The following is a 21969-nucleotide window of genomic DNA, read 5'->3' as shown; positions in this document are numbered from 1 at the left end:
ACCTATGCCATGATATGCGCAATGCTGGCCAGACATCAAGGCCCATTACTTAATATCGACCAGTAGAAACCAAGATATTACAATGTTAGGAAGCCGCCAAAGTTTGTTGGACATTATTGACCACTGTATGCCTAGATATATTCAATATTCAGAAGCCGTTGTTATTGATCGGACAATATATACCAGGTTATACCATGGTGCGGAAGATATTGGCAAACCATTGTAGCTGGCTGGCCAATAATGACCAGGTTGTCTCATTGTGTATACAATAATGGCAAGCGGTTCAATAAGCATGGGCATTATTGACCGCTGTTAGCCGGTTGAATGCCAATAACGGATATGGGTGAAGTTCACTGGGCCAATAATGCTTATGTTATAGCATGGCTGCGCATTATTGGTAGCTCATTGGCACCATTGGGTCACTTTTGGGCCAGTAATCCCCAAACAATCCACAATATTGGGCCGATGGCTGGTGCTGCCTGGGTTACATCCATAACTCAGCGTTGAGCGGAGCACCCACCTCTGCGTCCCATCAAACTCGGGAATGTATGCATTTCCTGACGCACTTTAATAGCATGGCGCCTTCAGATATTACGATTGATTTAGGAGCTGTAGATATACATCCAATGTTAGATTGGTTGCCGCTGGCCAGCCCGGAGATACATGATATGCTTTGCGCACTTCCCTTTTTAGAAGAGGTAAAGACGGCTTTAGAGTCAATGAAGAGCGGGTCAGCCCCCGGGCCAAATGGGCTCCCTGTGGACTTTTATGAGTTTCTAGGACATTGTCGGTCTAATACTGGCCAATGTTCTTCGACAGAGCTTTGAGAATTTAGATTTTCTGGCCATTTTTCGGAGAGGACGAATAATTTTGATCCCAAAACGTGATCCTGGTTCATCACGTCCAGAAGAGTGGCAGCCGATCACCCTTCTAAACGTCGACTACAAGGCTCTCGCAGCCATCGTGGTTCGGAACTTGAGGGATGTGATGGCCTCCCTTAAGCGGCTATGTAACTCGGCTATGAGGCGACATTTCGCGGCGACACGCCGCGCGACGGGCTGAGGGCCGCCGAAGCATTGCCACTCGTCGCTGTCGCTCAGTTTCGGGGTTTTTAGAAAATTTCGAGTATCGCCTGGAAGCAGCTCAAGAGGCACCCAATCGCAGAATGCTTTGGGATGCTCAACTTCTGTTCTGGCCTTTTTTGTGTGCGTGAAGTTTGTTTTCCTAGTCCGGTTTGGGCGAAGAACCTGCAGCCTGCACGCGTTCACTTCCTCTAATCCGTGCATATGAGTGCATCAAGACAATTCAGTAAAATCTTGGAAGGGTAGTAAAAAAAAAGGCTAGTGTGGCTTGATATTGTTCATTTTCGAATGGAGCAAGAGAAAGTCACTGCTTACAATGCATGTGGGCATAGCAGTTTAGTAACGCACAGCTACACTGCGACCCTTTAAAATACGATGCTTTACAAAAAATGTTATCAGTGTTTTATCGTACTTTATGCTGTTTTGGTGTTAGAAATGGGATATAGTGCGGTTGCTCTCCCCCTGATCGAATGACGAGGCGGCGGTAACAGAGCAACGCTGAAAATGCGCCTCTCTGTGGCTGATCCCCGTCTCTCCGTGTGGTATGCAACAGCGACAACGACAGGCATTGGCGGCGGCGTCGCACGACGGATCGCTAGGGCTGTCGTTTCATGCGGGTGCCACTTTATTGGTTGTCATCAGGTGTGTTCTGTTCTTGGTAGGGAAATACATAGATTGTCGTATACCACTCGTGAAATTATTGATTACACACAGGACGCTTAGCTAGTGGTATCCTTGTTTCTTTAAATCAAGAAAAAGCTTTTGACCGGCTGCAACATGGCTATATATTCGGCGTTCTGGATCCTTTTCAGTTTCGGCGAAATTTCATACGTTTAATAAATGCATGTATGATGGCATTCAAATCACACTGGTGATGGATAGGTGGGAAAGTGCACCTTTCCCTCTGACCCGACGTGTCCGGCAAGGTTGTCCTCTCTCGCATCTTTTGTTTGCACTCAGCTTAGAGCCTTATTTGAGAGCAATAATTGCAGACCAAAGTATCCGTGCTCTCCCTCCCCCAGGGTATCAGACGCTGCGTTTGACTGCTCACGCGGATGACATTACGTTGTATCTGTGTGATGAAGCGAGCCTAGTGGCTGCATTCATCTTTTTGAGAGATATGGCAAGGATTCTGGGGCTGCTGTCAATTTTGAAAAAAGTAAACATCTTTTAATTGCAGGCCAGAAGCGCGCCTTAATGGTGCCCTACCAATTATGCACAGTGACACCATCCGCATACTTGGCATTGATTACGGGGCACGTGGGATAACAACTTCGCTGTGGACTTCCGTCTTAAACGAAGTGCGCAGCAAGGTGGCTACAGCCAGTGCTTCTGAACTACCCATGCTGAAGAAACGCTACTTTGTCCACACTTTTCTGCGGGCGAATATTGTACCTCGCACATGTAACGCATACACCCCACTGAATTTCGCGTTCCCTGCAATCTCTTGTAAGCTAATTTATTGGGCAGGTCCCACCGAACTAGTATGCCGTGCGGCACTATAGCCAGCCACATTCGAAGGGTGGGCTCACGTTCCCTTCTTTGTCTGTCTGCTGTCGGCTGCTGGCTCTGTGCTACCTTCTTCGTTTGCTGCTGAGTGATGAGTGCCCAGCGCAGGTGCTAACCGTCCATTTTTTAGGCACAAGTGTGAGCGAGGTTGTCCCTGACATACCACGAAGATCTCAGCTTTTCCGGATGCCTGTTTGTATTCGTATATAGAGTGACATTTCGTCGCCACGCCCACCATGTAAGCCCGGACTAGAGCACTATACCTGGACTTAGACATCTCGGCGAACAGAGTAGGCAGCGTTACTCCCTCCGCTGCTGCTTGCGAAACGCAGGCGAAGGGCGGATTCCATTAGTTGACTAGCACTCGCAGCATTGTTTCTGCCACGGCATTTATATGACTTTATGTGGCTTTTGGAGGGGAGTTTTGTCTACATGTGACAGGCTGCAACGATGGGGTATTGTGCGGACAGCGCAGTGCCCCAACTGTCCACTTCAAGAATCCAATCGTCACATGGCCAAGCAATGAGTCGTTGCTCGTGTTTTTTGGAGGGCAGTTTATGCCGGTTTCATAAGTCTAGATATTAACCGATTTTAGATCAATGGTAGATGTCCTCGCGGTCGCTTTGCACGATCGCTGATTGTAGCTGGCGCTTTCGCGTCATGGCGCAATCGTTGTGAGGCTGTCGCATCGAGCCGGCGCCGACGTGAGCTTTTGGTCTTGCCGTTTTGTTTCCGTGTGGGATGGATGTGTCCGGGTGGTTTTAGTCCATCTTGATACCTATAATATAATGTAAATATTTATGTCAACTCACAGCTGTATACATCGCAACACACATGTTCAGTACATACTGTGCATGCGATTGCTGTGTATGTTGATATCTTATTTGGCAAAATATTCTACACTATTTATACCTTCATGTAAATGGCCATTCAAAATTGTATATATCACCATCACGAATAGCCAAATTTTATTCTCTATGTAAATACTGAGCTGTGTTGCATTTGTTCATTAGTAAGTATTTTATGTGCACTTTCCTACGTTCTTATTTATGTGCACTTCCTGTTTTCGTCGTTTGTCGCCGCTCATGTGAAAGTCTAATGTCTATTAAAACTTTTTCTAAACACAGGTCACCACCGCTTGATTGCGGTGGCGGCTAGCCTGCCACCTGATTTGTGTCTGTTGTAGGCCGTCATTGCATCCGCCACAGCTTCAGTGGTGGACGACTGCTGTTGCGACGCGCATCTTTCAATCCTTCTTCATTTTCTTTGTTTCTTCTCTATTTTTCTTTTCTGTCCACACGAGGCCGCGGAGGTGGCTAAACTACAGAGCTAGCAGAGGGCCCGTGCATTTTGTTTTCCTTCTTCCTACAGTCGCAACAACAACAATAACAGGAAATCGGCCAGTAAATCATCACAAAAATCATCATGGCTCGAAGGTGTTCGCCGCAAGCAGAGTTTCTTGCGGCGACAGTGAACTTGCCAATTGTTCCAATACTGCAATGCAATCCGTTTGTTGTACCTGATTGCGGTTCGTGTCACGCGATTTAACGTACCATATATCCGAGCAGAGTTGTTGGAGTGCAGAATGCCTCTCCAGAAAATCTGGGATAGCCTTAAAGCCTCCTGGAGAGACGCATTGATACGGGCAGGGAAAAAGCGACGGGTACGCATTGTTATCGCGTTGAACGACGGATGTGCATCGTGAAAACAGGCGAAACCCTCACATTCGCCATGAGTGAGCATCTTAAAACTCTACGTGTTCGGTATAACAGAGTGCGTTGTTGGGTGAATCGGTCAGACATACCTTCAAGGTAATCTGCGCACACAAAAACAAGGACGAGAAGGGTACGCAACAAACGCAGACAGCATCCTTGAAGAGAGTTCTCGCTCACGGCGAAGAGCCTCGCGCCTGCTTTTACAAGTTTCGGCCAATAATGGATACGCGCGTTTTTTGAAGCACGAAAGCGCTCCGGAAGCACATCGAAGTGGTAACATTGGCGGATGGCACATTTTCATCTGCCCCTTCTGATATCGTGAGCTTTCCGCCAATTTTCCGGCCTTGTTCGTGTCGCAAGATCCGCGCAAGGAAAGATAATATGAGGAAACCGTCGCGGCCTTTTGCTGTGCTCTCCCCCAATTATCAGAAGAGGATGGCACCGCACTTGGAGCCCCAGCCATTTTAGGAGAGGTTTACGAGGCACTAAAAGCAATGTATTATGCTTCTGCTCCCGGACCATATGATCTAGCGATAGGATTTTACAGCATTTATTTTGACATCCTCAGGAAAGTGCTCCTTGAAGTGTTTAATGAATATATTCAAACTGTGCTAAAGCCTGCCTTTTTCGGCACAGGCAGAGTCGTGCTGCTGCACAAGGAGGGCAAGCCGCCGTCACTTCCAGATTCATGGAGATTAATTAAGCTCTTGAACAGCGACTGTAAGCCTGTTGCTACGCTTCTAGTTAGGCGACTGCGATATTACCCTGATGAGTTTGTGAGTCTGCATGAATCGTGCGTGATGTCGGGGCGATCAGTTTTAGCCACACTTACCCTCACAAGCGATGTTTACGAGTATGCTTGGGCTAAACATGTCAACAGGGTTTTCGTCGCCCTAGACCTGGCTAAAGCATTCGATAGCGCAGAACACAAATATCTTCATAAAAACTTTGCGCAGAATGCGACAGGACACAAAGGGAGAAAAACGTACACGCACACACACACACAAGCGCTTGTCTTGTGTGCGTGCGTGTTTCTCCCTTTGTGTCCTGTCGGTATTCTACGCAAAGTTGTCTTGAATATGTTGATCCACCAACTGGCCCAACAATCTGCACTACGGATATCTTTTCGCCCTTCTGCGCTGTTTTGACAGGCGTTTATTAAGATAATAATAGTTCTTTACAGTGGCATGAAAAGACAACTGTTTGTGAATGGCACTTTCGCAAATGAATTGCAGGTCACACGAGGTGTACGCCAAGGGTGCCCACTGTCACCAGTCCTCTTTGTTCTCTCTCTCGATTCCTTTCTACGCCGGGTAGCCATAACTGAGTGTTTTCGCAGTTTCCTCTTAGCAGGCCAAGAAACCCTCAGATGGACGCATATGCAGATGCAGTGGTGCGAATAATTTTTTTGCGCGTATTCCAGGACTATTCAGATCTCTCTGGTTGGTTGGTTGGTTCACAGGAAGGGAAAGGCGCAGTATCTGTCACACTTGCTCTGTGGACACCTGAACCGCGCCGTAAGGGAAGGGAGGAAGGTGGGAGTGAAAGTGGAAAGAGAGAAAGGGGAGCCGTAGTGGAGGGCTACGGAGTAATTTCGACCACCTGGGGATCTTTAACGTGCGCTGACATCGCACAGCACACGACGCCACTTCGTTTCGCCTCCATCGAAACGCAGCCGCCGCGGTCGGGTTCGAACCCGGGAACTCTGGCACAGTAGTCGGGCGTCTTACCACTGCGCCACCCCGGACCAGACCTTAAAGCGAGAAAAAGCAGTGTTCCCGCGTTTGGTTTTTTTTGAGGTCTTCTTTCAGTCCCACAACTTTTCGTTGATGCCGTACGCGTGCTTGCCGACGTAGTTCAGTTGGAAGAGCACTGAACGTGGCATGCTGTTTGAGCCCCTAGGAGTCTTTCCACGGGTCTGGAAGGAGATGGTCTCCCGAGCCATGAATATACTATCAGAAGCCGCACCTCAAAATTTGTCGCTAGCCGCACGTTTTCTTTAATTGGTTCACAGGAAGGGAAAGACGCAGTATCTCTCACATGTGTTTCTGTGGACACCTGAACCGCGCCGTAAGGAAAGGGAGGACGCTGGGATTGAAAGTGAAAAGAGAGAGGATTAGGAGCCGTAGTGGAGATCCTCCGGAGTAATTTCTAATTTAGACCACCTGGGGATGTTTAACCTGCACTGACATCTCCCAGCATACAGACGCCTCTTCGTTTCGCCTCCATTGAAACGCAGCCGCCACCGCCGCACAGTTAATGGCATTGAAAACGCGCATATGTGAAAGCCACTAGATTATGACCGATGCTTGGGGCGTTCCGTCATGCTATATTGGCTTGGAACATAACGGTGCGCGTTCACTCCAGATCGCCACCTGGGACCGCAAGATGAGAAACTATCAGCATTTTACAGGGTGGTTTCTGGGATGACGAAAGCGCTCAACCACGCCCTTACCAACGCTGACATAACGAACACAGCCTCCGTAAGAATAAGTGAGCTCTTCGCGTGCAGCCGACTCACAGCAGACGAAAAGGAAAAGATCGCAGTTTCCAAATTGCGCCAGTGTGCCTAGTGAGGTTCGTGAGTATGGCAGAGGTGGTGGTGGTGGTGACAAACGTTTATTCATTTAAAAGGGGCTGATGTATGCAAGGGCCGGATATTTGACTATCCGCCCTTACAGATACTGGGTGGGGTCCCTACTACGGGACCCCAGTGGCGTCGGCCGCTGCCCGGGCGCGCTCGACCAGGCCTTTTGGGCCCGCAGGTCATAGCAGCCGAGCAGGGTAGCCTCCCAGTCCTCCCGAGTGGGGTTGGGGGGAGGATGAATAGCTGGGTTAGATGGGCAAGCCCACACCATGTGGTAGATGTCCGAAGACTTCTCCGCACAGTGCGGACAACTGCCCGTGAAGGAGGGATTAAAATGTTTTAGTGCTGCCGGGCACAGCAGAGTGTTGGTATACAGACGGAGTAGAAGCCGCTCCTCCGTCTTAGATAGACCTTTACTCGGGCGAGGGTAAAGGCTATGACAAGATTGATAGTAAAGAACAATGTCTTTAAAAGAATACGAGGGTTCGAATTCGAGATCCTGATCTAGGGGGTCGAGATGGGAAGCCCGGAAAGAGAGCGCGCGGGCGGCGGCGTCGGCTGCCTCATTTCCTTCGAGACCCATATGAGCAGGAGCCCATACTATTTTCCGGTAAGCGGGGTCCCCGGTATAGGTGAAATTTTGAAGTAGTCGGTAGGCTAAGTATGGTGCCCAGCCTTGCTCGACGTTCCGACAAGCCCTTCGCGAGTCAGAGATAATTGTTTTAGAATCAGTGTGAGTAGCTGCCAGGGCAATGGAGACCTCCTCCGCGTGGGTTATGTCACGGGCGCGAAATGTAAGCCCGTTAACAGTTTTGGACTGGTGGACCACTGCGGCCATGTACCACCCCCCATGGTGGGGGCCGGAGGCGTCCACGTAGTAAATGCCGAGTTTCGACCCATAATGGCGGCCCAGGGCTTCCGCCCGCGCCAGGCGCCGGCCATTGTGGTCTTCACGTGTCATGTTTTTAGGAAGAGGGCGTACGTGGAGGGCGCATCTCCACTCGAAACGGAGGCGTACACGATCTTCCATAAGGGTGGTATGTTGGATGTGTAGCCGGGCAAGGAGGCGGCGACCCGACAGTGTCTTAGAAAGACGTGTGTATTCGTTGGTTAAGTGAGCCTCTCGGATCTCCCGGAACGTATTCACCATGCCCAGGCCTAGTAGACGCTGGTTGGAGGTGTTGACGGAGAGATCGAGGGCTCTCTTAAAAATTTTGCGCAGGACGACTTCGAGTGCATCCTTGTCTTGTTTCCGAAGGTGGAGGTAAGGAGTCGAATACAAGATTCGACTGGTCACAAATGCATGCGCCAGCCGCAAGGCGTCTTTACACAGCAACCCCCCACGTTTGTTAGAAACCCGGCGGACCATGCGGCCCACCTGGTCCCCCACCTTACGGAGTTTCACCAAGGTAGTGTCCGACCGTCTATGTTGATGAATGAAGAGCCCCAGTACCCGGACCTCTGTTCGTTCAGGAATTGATCCTGTCTCTAAAAAAAGCTAAATTTTGGCCGTACACTTTGGTGAGGGGCGTATGTGTACAAATTCAGATTTTTGAGGGGAGCATTGAAGGCCGCAGCGGCGAGCATAGCGGTCCGCTATGGTTGCCGCTTGCTGCAGGTTGTCCTCAATATCTCCAAGAGAACCTTGCGTGGCCCACAAGGTGATGTCATCGGCATACAGCGCATGCTGTACACCAGCGACAGCACCCAACTGGGCCGGCAGGTGCGTCATAGGCAGATTGAATAAGAGAGGAGACAGCACTGTACCCTGTGGTGTTGCTCTGGTTCCAAGTTGGAACGGGCCATGTTCGATGTCCTCAATTTTAATGTAGGATTGGCGATCTGTCAAAAATTGCCGAATGTATCTGAACGCGTTGCGTCCGCAACCGGTTTGTGAAAGATGAGTGAGTATTACCTCATGAGTAACGTTGTCAAATGCTCCTTTCAAGTCTAAGGCGAGTATGACCTTGTCGTTGTGAGGGCATTCGACAGGGTCAAGAACGTCCCGATTAAGTTGTAGCAAAATATCCTGTGCGGACCTGTACGGGCGAAATCCGAACATGGAGTCTGCGAAGATGTGTTGATTTTCCATGAACTCGGACAACCTGTCACGCACCACCTTCTCCATTAGTTTGCCCGCACATGAGGTTAGAGAGATGAGGCGAAGGTTGTCCGTGCTGATAGCCTTGCCAGCTTTTGGAATGAAAGTGACCAGAGCAGTCTTCCAATCGATGGGGAGTGGCGCGTCCCCAAGCCAAATTGAATTGATGTAATCCAATAAGGACTGGTAGGCCGGGTCGGGTAAGTTAGCTAGTAATTTGACTGTAATTTTGTCCCGACCCAGGGCTGTGCCACGTTTCATTTTCGCCAGGGCCACCCGCAGATCGCGGAGCTGAAACGGCTGATCCAGCTCGGCGTTCTCCGAACCTGCATAAGAGTGCACCGGTCCGGGGGGTCCTGGGTAGTGCACAAGTATTGGTGCCGCAACTTTTGCGCTGGCTGAGTTGTGTTGCCCTGAAAGCACGTTGTAGATGTTTCTGAGTTTCTGTGTGTGTCTGCGTTGAGTCAATAAGAGCGCGGAAGAGCCGCCAGGTGTTCCTGCTGGACATCTCCCGCGCCGCCGTGTTGCAACCATCCACCCAGTTGGCGTCTGCGAGCTGACCCGCATACTCGGCCGCCTGCTGGGTGAGCTCTGATATTCGAGCCTTAAGTTTACGGTTATGCTTTTGTCGTCGCCACCGGCAGACAAGGCAATGCCGCGCTTCCCAGAGGTGGAGGAGGTGGTTATTTACGTCTGATACTGCCTCGGAAAGCTGATTTTTGGTTTCGGTGGAGCGAAGGCTAGAAACCAATTGTTCGGACCATGACTGGTAGCCTCGCTCGAATATAGATGTAGTTGTGTTGTAATGTTTCCTAAATTTGGACCAGTCTGGGAGTCGAGCCTGTGTTGTGGGTTTTGCTAATGATCTGATCCGAATTGTAGTGTTTAGTATACAGTGGTCGCTACCGAGGGTTTCCTCAGTGTTGACCCAGTCAGCATACTGAATGTTGCGGGTAAAGGTTAAATCCGGACACGTATCCCGAGTTGCGGAGTTACCTATACGTGTTGGGTGGACGGGGTCTGTGTGAAGAGTGAGGCCCATTGTAGACGCAAGCTCCTCCAACTTGCGTCCCCGTTTCTCTTCACGGCGGTACCCCCAGACTCGCGGGCGTCCTTCTAACTCGTCAGCGCCTTGCAGCTTGAGACATAGTTCCTAACGAGCAGTGTGAGAACTGTGGCACAATAGAAACAATCAACCTTTTGCGGGAAGATGTGGCGCCATCATGCGGGAGCTGTGAGAAACGCGTTGAACGTCACTGTAGCAGAGGACACGAAAGCGTACCATACGAAATGGCCCCGCCAACGCAGGTAGAAAGCGAAAGCTCCCCACGATTTTGCGCTCGGGGCGGAAAGTATTGACAGAGATTGCAGTATCATGTTCATGTAATATGGAAGCGTGTTTTAGAATTTTCGCCACCCACTCATAACGCACACATATACTGTCTCCTTATTGTAGGAGCATGTAGAGTAGGCCATGGCGCGGGCTGTGTTCGATGTGACAGAATGATACGTGCTCTCAGCGTGCAGATTCACGACGTACTGTTAAATTTATTCTCAAAAAAGAATTCGAAAGGAGAGCGCGGAGGCAGAGAGGGAGAAATGTCAAAGGGCAAATCATTCAGGGGTTTGTTGATGTTGCAGCGCTAAGGTGGAGTCATCACCTGTGACTTACGAGCGGCGCATATGCGCGGGGATTCTTGGGTTACCGAGCAGAATGCGGCCACCGCGGCACCTGCAAGGTGAAATTGGCGTTTCTTCCGCCTCTCGTCGTCTACAAGCGTGCAGCTACTATAGGAGTTTATGTACGAAGCTTGACAGAGATCCACTTATCCATACCCCTGAAAAGGGCATTGTCCAGGCCGAAAAACAAAACAAAACCTGTAGGAAACGCGCGGCATGTTTCTGACAATGGATAATTCAGAGCTCTAGCCAGTTTCTGCCCCCAAAACGACGGTGAACTTGCAAGATAAAAAAAAAAATCACTGAATGTCGTGCAAGATTGTCAAGTGCGTCTTGCTCAGACCGGCAGAAACATAGATACTACAAGGCGAACTCATGACCGACTCAACCACTCGGCTCGCGAACGGCGGTGCATCAAAACAAACGCTATATATTTTTTTCTTGTTCGTCAAGCGTCAGCCACGATGAAACATGCTAAATATTACCGTCTTGAGCACATAGCCGCCTGTGATATCTGCGCTACCCAGCTCCTTCACACAGAAAGAAAACAAATGACAATATATATCGTGGTCAGGCCCCGTCGCGCATAAAGCAAACGCGCACCAAACAAATCCTCATTGCAGCCATCAATGAACGTTACAGGCTTGATACAAACTCCTGTTGGTTTTTTCATGATTCACTTTTCCTCATACATACCTGTAACGAAGTGTTTGTCGCACAGTCGAGAGTACACAATCTGCTACCAAGGTCGCCCATTCATATCTTAACGCATGGTAGCCCTAATCCAAGCTTCACGTTGTTGTTGGTCGCTGCTCGACGAAGGGAACCTGAAAAACTTTGTCTTACAGCCCGGCACGCCTCGGAAGTGGCAACCGTACGTGGGACATGGGGTTGACGTTGTTTTGCTCGGCCAATTACGGTCACCGCGCCACCAGCCCCCATGCACTGGCTATGAGTATGGCGACGAGAAACGTCGTCTAATGTGTTTCCATCTGTCGCTGCTAGGACTTCGCGCATGCGCAAGAAACTTGCGCGAAAGGCGGACTGACCACGTGATGTTCCAGTGTATAGTAGTACGCACAATGTAGCGACTCATTAAGCGGATGTTTCAGGTACACACAGCTCAAAGAAACAGGCGCAATTTTGAAAACTTTGTGATTTCAACTGCACTGCTTGTTTTGTGGACGCGGTGCTGCCTAGCGAAGGCTCGTCGAGCTCCGGCACGGGCGATGTACCCAGCGCTGCAGAGCCTGCGCCTCTTCATGTGGCAGTACATTTCTGATCACTTAACAATAGATACCTGCCGGGCCTCCTATTTCGCGCATTGTAATTTCTATGTGGTCATCTGTTTATTTCTGTGCTGCCCTCCTGCGAGGGGAAGGTAGAGTGAGGAGTCCTTTTTATGAGGGGGCCAGAAATAATCAAGTGCTGCGTTAAAAATTGTATCATGGTAATTTTTGGTTCCAGCGGTTGATGATTGATTCGGTTCTGGTAGGCGGTGACGGGTAAACAAACCGTACTAAGAATTCATCAATTGATAAACCAAAGAAGTGAAAAAAGAGCAGAAGCGGCATAAACCTCTTAAAATGCTCAGAATGAACACCCTATGCTCGATGATGCTAATTAAGACAGGCCAGAGTGTGTAATTGATCAATTATAATTGAAATGCTTGAAAAAGAATGAAATTGTTGTTCAAAGGTGTCAAACTTGTTAGAATGAAAGCCAGTGTTTTCTGATGCTAAATACTGGGGTATAATAATTAAAAAGAAAGATAAAAAGGAGGAGAAAGAACAAATGAAATTAAAGATTGAAACAAAAGAAATGAAAAAAGAGTCAAAAGTTTAAAACACGTGTGTGAAACGCTATCGCGTCATATCATTAACGACGGAGCTTGTGTCCCCCTAATTATTGAAATGAATAGTACGGAAATGGGCAGTGTAAAATATTTCAGTATGATATGGTTAGCCAAGAATAAAAACAATATGACGAGATATTAAACTGAAGATTTAGCAATGCAATTCTTCTTAGGTGAACCTTTTTTGTGTAAATATTGAAAAATGGCCTTTGATACAAGCAGTTCTTCAGTTTCAAGTTAGTGGTGTTTTTAAGCACTTTCATTTTTGTTTTCCAGTGCCGCCCGTTGAACCCGCGCAGTGTATGTCCACAAGGATGTCTCTGCTATGCCGATAGTAGCAAGCCTGCGACCGGATACTGTCTGAACCCTCATGGTCGGGTGCCTCGAGGCTACAGGTTACTGGTGTAAGGCAACCTGATGTAACCAAGCGCATGAGCTGCTATGTAGGCTGCCAGACCTGAATAAAATGTTCGGCAAATCCTTCGGTTTGATAGGAACAATGAAATGCTACGAATAATAGTAAAATGGAATATTAAAACTTATTCCATTCACATTTGTGCCGACTGTGCTGACCCATATCAAAATTTGTTGTGAACACTTTTCACAGCAAAAAAAAAAAGAGATAAAATAAAATACTCTGCGGAGGCCTGTAGAAACAATGAACAAATGTTAGCGGTTTGATGAGATTCACTGGTACCTGACCATGGTCAAACACAAGTGACGTTTCGGGAAAGCTGCGGCTCCCTTGTTCACATCCTGTGGCTCCGTTGTTCACAAGGCAGCCGTACCGCTCGCGAAATGTCATTTGTGTTTGACCATGGTCATTAACCAGATAATCTCATTATGCCATGATTCATGACCAGACGGCATGCCATCGAATCCTCGACTAGAAGTGTTAGCTATATCTGAAGTAATAGCAATATTATGATTTCATTCATCCGCTCTAATTAACAATATGGTTGGATGGTGCTTGCATCGCTTTGAATTGATATGTACCTGGGTTGGACGTAATGTTGCTTTGAAAGCAGGGAACGTGTTATAGCTAGAAGTGGATGACCCTGTACATCCCTAAGTAGCACACATTACGTGGCCTACCTTTGGCCCGTATGGGCAAGTTGGGCTTGGGCAACCACAATAACACCCATGAGGGGCCCCTTTAGAGATCAAGCGGGCGAGACTAAATATGGCTTGACACTACTTTTTCATCTGGGCATCATATAGGCATGGAAAGGGCTAACGGAGTACATATTCCTACACCTTTCCCTTAAGGGTCCCGCTAGGGGACATTTAGGGCCAATGCAAAGAATATTCGGGCTTTGTGTAGAAAAAGCCTAGGCTAATCTAATTGGGACTGCCTACTCAAAAGCGCAATAGGTCCCGTATGGGCCGCGGCGGGGCTAAAAACGGGTAAACCCGTACATTGCCTACATGGGACCCTTGAGGGGTACTCGAGGGAAGGCCAGACGGAAATGTGGCCTTCATGCAGAAAATTCCTGGTCTGCCCCAACGGGGCTGCCCACCAAAAACATAGATAATTTCCGCATGGCCTGTAGCGGGGCAGGAAAGTGTTCCTTCCCGATTCTGCCTACATCGGTCTCTTGTGGGGCACTTTAGGGCAGATCCGATGCAAATGTGGGCCTAAAGGAAATAGAAGACAGGCTAGCCCGAATGGGGCTGCCCACTCGAAGACCGAATATGTCCCGCAAGGTTTGTGGCCGGGCTGAAAAGCCGGCACACGCCCGCGCTGCCCACACGGGTATTTACTGGGGTAATTTCGGGCAAATGCAACATATGCTCATATTCCATGCGGTAAAAATAAGGGCAGCTGAATTTGGGCTGCCCATGAAAGGCCGCAGTGGGCCCAAAATTGGCCGTAGGTGGACTTACGGCTCTGAAAAGTCTGCACCCTATCTTTAAGGCACCATTTTATATACGTAATTAACCTTATACCGGCCGCTAATTGCCTATTCTGGGGGTTTCTCATAACTATCTTAAGCATATATGGTGCCATGAATAAAGACTACATATTTTTACTCTAAAAACTACGTTAATTATGCAGTATTGCAGAAAATATGCAGCAGTAGCTTTTGCGCTTCGCGATTATGTACTGAACTATCTCCAGAAATTTTCTTGCTCCATTATTAATCTACACACACCACCGAAATAAATATTCAGACCAACATTTTGGGAGTGATATGAGCCGGCCCACATTACTGTAGTGTTGGGAGTAAATTCCTTTTATGTTACTGAGTGTCGAATGCAAGGTAAATAAATAGTCCTCAATGTTTCACACTTGATGATGAATGGAACTTGGGCAGCCCCGAAAATGCCAGGTTCAACCCATGAGGGTAGCATGTGAGCCAATTCAAAACTGACTGGCTTCTGTACAGCACGCGCCAGTACAATTCAGGTATCGGATTGATTAATCGACTTAAAAATTAATACCTTGATCGATGGGGCGGCACTGCCTGCAATACCGTAGGACCCATTAGTGATTCCGGTATGCTGCCCACATGCAGCTATCTGGGCTGCTCACACGGATACCAATCGCTGCAAAATTGAGCAGCCGATACGGTGCTCCTCTGGATACGTGTTGCAAATCCCGCTTGGGGTCCGTATGGGCTGCCCCCAAGGGCCCAACGCGGGCCCCCGCGTCATAGCCCACTTTGTTTTTTTTGTGATGTCATTCATGTTCCTGTAATCAACGCAAAAACTCTGCGTTCCATTCATTTTCTTAACCAACACGACTGGCGGGACCACGGATTAAAAGGCTGAATAACATCACCGTTACGCATTTCCTGAACTTGTGTCCGAATTGCCTCACGTTCTTTGGTCGAAATGCGATATGGCTGCTGTCGAATAGGTCGGGCATTGTCAGACGTAATGATGTGATGCTTGGTGATAGAAGTTTGCCGGACTTTCGATGATGAGGCAAAGCACGGGGCGTACTCCAGCAGTAAGGCAGGCAGTGCCATGAGAAAATAAAAGTGAACAGTTGCCTTAAGCAATTATTTGCTCGTCACGTAGCCCGTCGCACACAACACTTACAAAAAAGCTGGAGCGGGGAGGCACTGAAGCACACTCGGCTGAAACTCGTAGGGCGCATGTACGCTAGCCATCGGTGAGGTTGGCAGCCACTTTCTCCGTTGAGAAAGAGACCGTTCGCTGTTGGCGATCAATGAAGGCGTCATATTCCCACAGGAAATCCACACCGAGGATCAAATCAGGAGAACATTCCCGGAGAACGATGCAGCTGACAACAAACGTTGACATACGAATCTGGATTCTAGCCGCGCACTGTCCAATACGAGCAATTACATGTCCCCCAGCCGCCCGTATCTGCGTGCTGCACCTAGGAGTCATTATCTTCCTAAGACGCGATGCCAGTTTCCCACTCAAAATCTCTGGTATGCACTAAAGCGCTGACTTGATGACCATCGATGCACACAGGGACGTCCAGTGATAGCCGGTCTCATCAACCAAATGTTGTCGTTTCTGCTCCGAAATTCATATCTGCCCTCATTGGGGGACTGTTTTGTGCTGATATTTAGCGGCCCCGGCCCCGGAGGTGGCTCTACTCAGTTTTCCTGGCAGGGGCTTGGCAAGCGACCAGGTGGTGCTCGCGGAATGTCACGTGTTGAAGGTTATGGCCTGCGGGGGGATGGAGACCTGGATTTTCGGCGTGTCATCGGGAGGCGCTCTTGTACGAGGTTGTTTTCAGTGTCCCGAGGTCGTTGACCAAACGTGCGTTTAGGTGCGTCGGCGGAAAAACCCTCCGGTCTGAGTTTGCGATAAGGGTCCCATCGGAAAATGCGACCAGGTTCCCCACAGTGATAGCACAGTCGCCGGTAGTCAGAGGCCCGCCAAACGTCCGTTCTTCGTATGTATGACTGCCGTGGCCGCGCATACCGCGTTGGTTGCTGTAAGGGAATGTATTGCATTGGCGACTAGGAGGGCATGCACTGGATTGGTGGTAATGCAGACAACGGAGCTTGGACAGGAGCTGGGCGTCGGAAGATGTCGGCGTAAGTCGGACAAGGATAAACAGGAACAGGGGAACTTTGAGCTTCAGCAGCACGCAGAGATGGCTGCGTGACTTGCTGAATCTCTTCGCGGATGATATGTGCGAGAGAATCACCCTTGGGTTTGAACGTGCCACAAACCTTCTGCAGTGCTTCGCGTAGAATTGTACGAAGATTTCGGAGCTGCTCGGTATTGCTTACAACAGCTGTATGAGGCTCGGCAGCAGTTGTAGCGAGAATTGGACTGTCGTAGACTGGGTTAAACTCTGGGTTAAACAAAATGGTGCCGCCAACTCGCAAGCGCAGATCTCCGCCACGCTTGCCTGTTGTTTGCGCCATTATTATCGTTAAATAATGCGGTCTGTGATGCCTGTCCTAGGCTGTGTTTGAACATTATAGACCCGTGATTGTGCTTCGCCTTGCGTGTCTTAGATGCTGTTCTTCAAACTCTGACCACTCTCAACCAGGCTGTCGATCGCTCATACCTGTGCGCCATTTGGTTTTGTAGGATCATTGTTTAAGTCCGTGATTGTACTGCGCTGTGCGTGTCTTAACTGTTGTTCTTCCACCGCTGACTGCTCTCAACGAGGTTGCCGATCGCTCACGCCTGTGTGTCGTTTGGTCAGTAGTGCCAGATTGTTTTTGGTTGCGATTTAGTAGATGCTAGCAAGCTCGTTGCCGATAACGGGCGCATCATTGTATTGTTATCCTAAACACCTACGACTGCGCTAGCATGTTAACCACGGCTGTCGTAGCGGCGTACAGTGAAGACTGATGTCACTGTAAAGTATTGCGTCCTAGGTAACATCGCGGCTAATTATGGTCATGGGTCATAGCCAGCGAGGCCCTTCATAATACATACATACAACATACTCCAGCAAAGGGCAGCAGAAAGCGAGGGAAACAGGTGCCCTCCTCTACTTTGCCTATTTGTGAGATTGTGCCTGTCGAACATCAGTAGTAGCTAAAAACGTCTAACAAATTTGACATAGCCCCCCAATACAGCTGCTGCTTGTAGCAACATACATGCCATCCTGAAAGTCAATGAAATTGCAGAAATATTGTCAAGAAGAAAATAAGAAAGAATATATGTTTTGTATTTGTACTGAAGATGAAGTGATGTAAATGATTACATGCATCTGGTACCCCAAATGGCAGCATACTGAGTCGATCACACTTGAGTGGAGCGCTCGAGAGGTTCTCCTGTAGAGCAGATTAGGTGAACTATTATAGATGATTTTTGCCATTTGGCAAGGAGGTTGTGTCTGTGCTGTTCACAAGTATTTTCGGCTGCCTGCGAGCGCTAGTGTTATCAGTGAAAGCATGTAGCTCCTTTAAAACTTCGGGTTATTTCTTCCGCAGCACAGTGCGAAATCGCTCTAGACAAATGTGATCGACTGTGTACATCTGGTGCTACTGACACAATGTAGCAGACAGAACACTTAAATTTAAATTCAATACTTTACATGCTTGATCATGCTCCCAGCACTGAATTAGCGTAAAGAAATAATTTATTGATAAACATATGGATATTAGTTTTATAGAACTTACAGAATTGCAACATTAGCACGTGTTTGGCAGCCACTGTAAGAGATTGAAGATGCAGATTTTGAAATAATGAACAAATTAACCTTTCTCTCTGTTCTTTAGTGTGTATCTTCCAAGCGTGGTGGTTGTGCAAGTGGCACACCATACAAGACATGCTGAAGCCTACATAGAATGGTGAAAACAACTAAACACTTTCTTGATGTCAGAAAAGTGCCAGTGAGACTGACAGATGACACGGCATATGGTCTGGTTTATGTCAGCATATCAGTCGGAGAGACGGACAATTGGATGCCTTTTTTAGAGCGATGTCGCCAAGAGAGGCATACGCCAGCATAAAGGTTGAGGCGTGGTGGTGGTGAACTCTTTTATTGCACCCAAAAACAGGGGACCAGTCAAAGGGCCGGTTGCGCTGACTTAGAGGAGGTCGGCGGGGATCCTTTGGGATGCCGCGGCCTCCACCGCGCGCTGTATAAGCCAGCGTTGGTCTGCTGGCTCGGAAGTACACAGGAGAGACTCCCACGTCTCTGGGGTGTTTGTGTTGTCTGTGTTGTAATGTGTACAAGTCCACACCATGTGTATGAGTGTGGCCGGAGTTGAGCAGTGTTTACACATGGGGGCTATCTGATCCGGAAAGATCCTGCTGTATAAGAGGGGGTGTGGGAAGCTGCCAGTTTGTAATTTGCGCCATTGGACGGCCTCGCGTCTTGTTAGATCGCGGTGTGCGGGAGGATATGTGCACCTTTGGAGTCGGTAGTGCTAGAGTATGTCCGTGTAAGTGGTGAGTAGAGAAGCGCGTAATATATTAGTGTCAGCGGAAGCAGGGTGGCTGATCATACTCTCGGCTCGGCAGCTGAGATCTCGAGCGAGAGTGTTTGCCTGGGCGTTTCCGCTGAGCGACTCGTGGGCTGGAGCCCAAAGAAGTAAGCGAGATGTGGAAGAGGGTGCTGTAGAACGTAGAATGTGTAACGCCTGGCAAGAGATACGGCCGACATCGTAATTGCGTATAGTCTGTTGAGAGTCACTGATGACGACTTTGGTATTAGGGTCGGCTAGCGCTAGCGCAATGGCAACCTCCTCAGCTGCGGTGACTGTTTCTGCATTGCGAATGCTGCAGGCTGTGTACCAGCTGCGGTGAGGGGCGAGAGCAACCGCCACCATCGCTGGCCGCGATAGATGGTAAGAGGCGTCCATATACGTGACGTCGGGACGTTCACTGAAGCGTTTCTCGAATTGACGAGCCCGATCGGCCCGTCTCTCGGCGTGGTGTTCCGGGTGCATCCGTTGGATAATGGAGGAATGCGGACATTTAGGCGATATTCCGGTGTAAGTTCAGCGTAACTTGGGGCCGATCTCGGCGGGGAGATCCCAACTTGCTGCAGTACCGCTCGGCCAGCTTGTGTGAGTGAGAGCCGCTCATACTGGGCGGTGAGGGTTGCCTCGATCAGTTCGCTCACAATATTGGAGATTCCGAGAGCCATGAGCTTATGGGTAGCTGTGGACATGGGAAGACCTAGGGCCGTCTTGTATGCTTTTCGAAGTGACGCCTCTAGCCGGTCGCTTTCGGCACGACTGAGACGTAAGTAGGGTCCAGAGTAGGTGATGCGGGAGCAGATGAAAGCTTGAACGAGGCGCAGGAGGTTGGACTCTCGCATGCCATGATGCTTGTTGGAGATTCGCTTACGGAGGCGTCCGATCTGTACAACCGAATGGTCGATGCGTTGGATCGGGATGTTGTTGCTGCCGTTGGCCTGTAGATGCAAGCCCAAGATCCTGATGTTGTCTGTTCGAGGAATCGGGTTTCCTTGCACCTGGAGGTTGATGTCAGGAAGTATATTTGAAGGGCGTCGTCAAGGGGAAGGGATGATGATATACTCGGACTTTGTCGCCGAGCAAGTGAGGCCAGCTGTACTTAGATAATCTCCAATCCGTTCGATCGCGGTCTGTAAAGTCTCTTCAATCACTGCCGCGCGTGATCCAAAGTGTGAGGTCGTCAGCATAAATGCTGTGATGCAGGTGGGGGATGTCGGCCAGTAGCTTCGGCAGGCCTATCAGTGCGACGTTAAAAAGCATCGGCGAAAGTACAGCGCCTTGCGGCGTGCCACGGTTTCCTGGAGAGATGATGGAAGGATCTCCAGTGCCGGCTTTAAGTTGTACTGTGCGGTCGGTGAGAAAGTTTCGGATGTACGAATACATGCGATGTCCAACACCGAGAGCTTGAAGTTGTTGAAGAATCGCTTCATGGAGGACGTTGTCGAATGCGTTGGCAACATCGAGGCCGACGATGGCTTTCGTATCTAGTGTACGTCTCATGACAACCTGATGATGGAGAAGAAGCATAATGTCCGGGGCCGCTAAATGAGGGCGGAAGCCGAACATTGTGTCTGGTAGAAGATGGTTGTCTTCAAGGTATCGTGAGAGTCTAGTCTGGATAACGTGTTCCATCAGCTTCCCAACGCAAGACGTGAGAGAGATGGGACGGAGGTTGGCCAAGGTTGGTGGTTTGCCCGGCTTGGGGATGAGGACTAGATTGATGCATTTGCACTCTTCAGGGATGGTACCGCTGGCCCAACATTTTTGAAAATAGTCGGTAAGAGCATGAATGGATGCGTCGTCTAGATTCCTAAGCATTTTATTTGAAATGCGGTCAGGGCCGGCCGCCGAAGTCGTCTTGAGGCGATTGAGTTCTGCTCGGACCTCCGCAAAAATGATTGGAGCGTCTAGACAGAGATTGTCCGCGCCCTGATAGAAGGGGAGGTTGGTTGTTGGTTCAGGGCGGATGTAAGTATTGTGAAAGAAGGCTATGTTGAGACGGCAAGGTCGTGACGGCAAGGCCAGCGATGCCTTGTCTAGCGTTTTAATCCGATGACAAAACCCAGGCGCGTGCCGGAGCCGGCGCCGCGGGACGATGATGATGGTATGTACAAATGAAAGAGGAAGATCATGGCATGTACAAATTAAAGAACATCCACGGAAGGCTCACACAATCTGCCCGGGGGGTCGGAAGCGGCCAGCCTGGCCGCTCCTAAGTAAGTGATGCATCGCGGCGCACAAACGGTTTCAGGCGAGACACATGAACAATTTCAGTTCCACGGTGGCGTCGATCAGCTGGGGGATCAACAGGCGTCACTTTGTAGTTCACTGGGGAAGTTTGGCTTATGATCTCATAGGGACCTACGTAGCGGTGGTGGAATTTGTCACTAAGGCCAGAGGTGCGCAATGGTGTGTAAAGCAGTACTTCGTCACCAGGACGAAAAGAGACCACTCGATGTGTAGAATCATAGCGAGTCTTGCGGACTCTCTGGCACGCTGCCGTGTTGAGTCGGGCAAGATGACGGCATCTGGCCACACGAGATAAGAACTGGGTAGGTACTGATGTGGAGTAGTCGGGCGTAGAGAAGAAGGAAGCGTCGAAAATTGTAGTGGGAGGACGGCCATAAACAAGGAAAAATGGAGAGTAACCGGTAGTTCGCTGTACTGCTGTATTATAGGCGAATGTGACGAATGGTAGAATAGTGTCCCAATTTCGATGATCTGGTGTGATGTACATTGATATCATGTCCGACAAGGTGCGATGAAATCGCTCAGTCAGACCGTTAGTCTGGGGATGGTAGCTTGAGGTTGTCTTATGAAGGGTGGATGAGGCGTGAAGAACTTCGGCAACGACTTTCGATAAGAAGGCTGTACCGCGGTCACTTAGGAGCACCCGAGGAGCGCCATGTCGTAATACAATTGATCGCAAAAAGAAATTTGCTACTTCTTCAGCGGAACCAGTCGGTACAGGTGCTGTCTCAGCGTAACGTGTGAGGTGGTCGACAGCTGTTATAATCCAATGGTTACCCCCATAGGAGAGAGGTAGGGGACCATATAAGT

At 49.3% G+C, this 21969-nt stretch overlaps 1 long non-coding RNA gene across 1 annotated transcript in view; it reads left to right on the top strand.

Moving 5' to 3' along the window:
* The window catches only part of LOC146174835 (uncharacterized), a 33140-nt gene extending 20055 nt beyond the window's left edge, over positions 1-13085 (top strand). Inside the window, exon 3 of the long non-coding RNA XR_014701995.1 lies at positions 12806-13085. This is a non-coding gene — a long non-coding RNA (uncharacterized LOC146174835). The remainder of the gene's footprint in view (positions 1-12805) is intronic.
* Positions 13086-21969: the final 8884 nt, after the last annotated feature.

The sequence above is a fragment of the Amblyomma maculatum genome, chromosome 11, assembly GCF_055883805.1.
Source record: "Amblyomma maculatum isolate TAMU_Amacu chromosome 11, ASM5588380v1, whole genome shotgun sequence".
NCBI classification, from domain to species: Eukaryota; Metazoa; Arthropoda; class Arachnida; order Ixodida; family Ixodidae; genus Amblyomma; species Amblyomma maculatum.
This window is presented reverse-complemented; position numbering and strand designations above follow the sequence as displayed.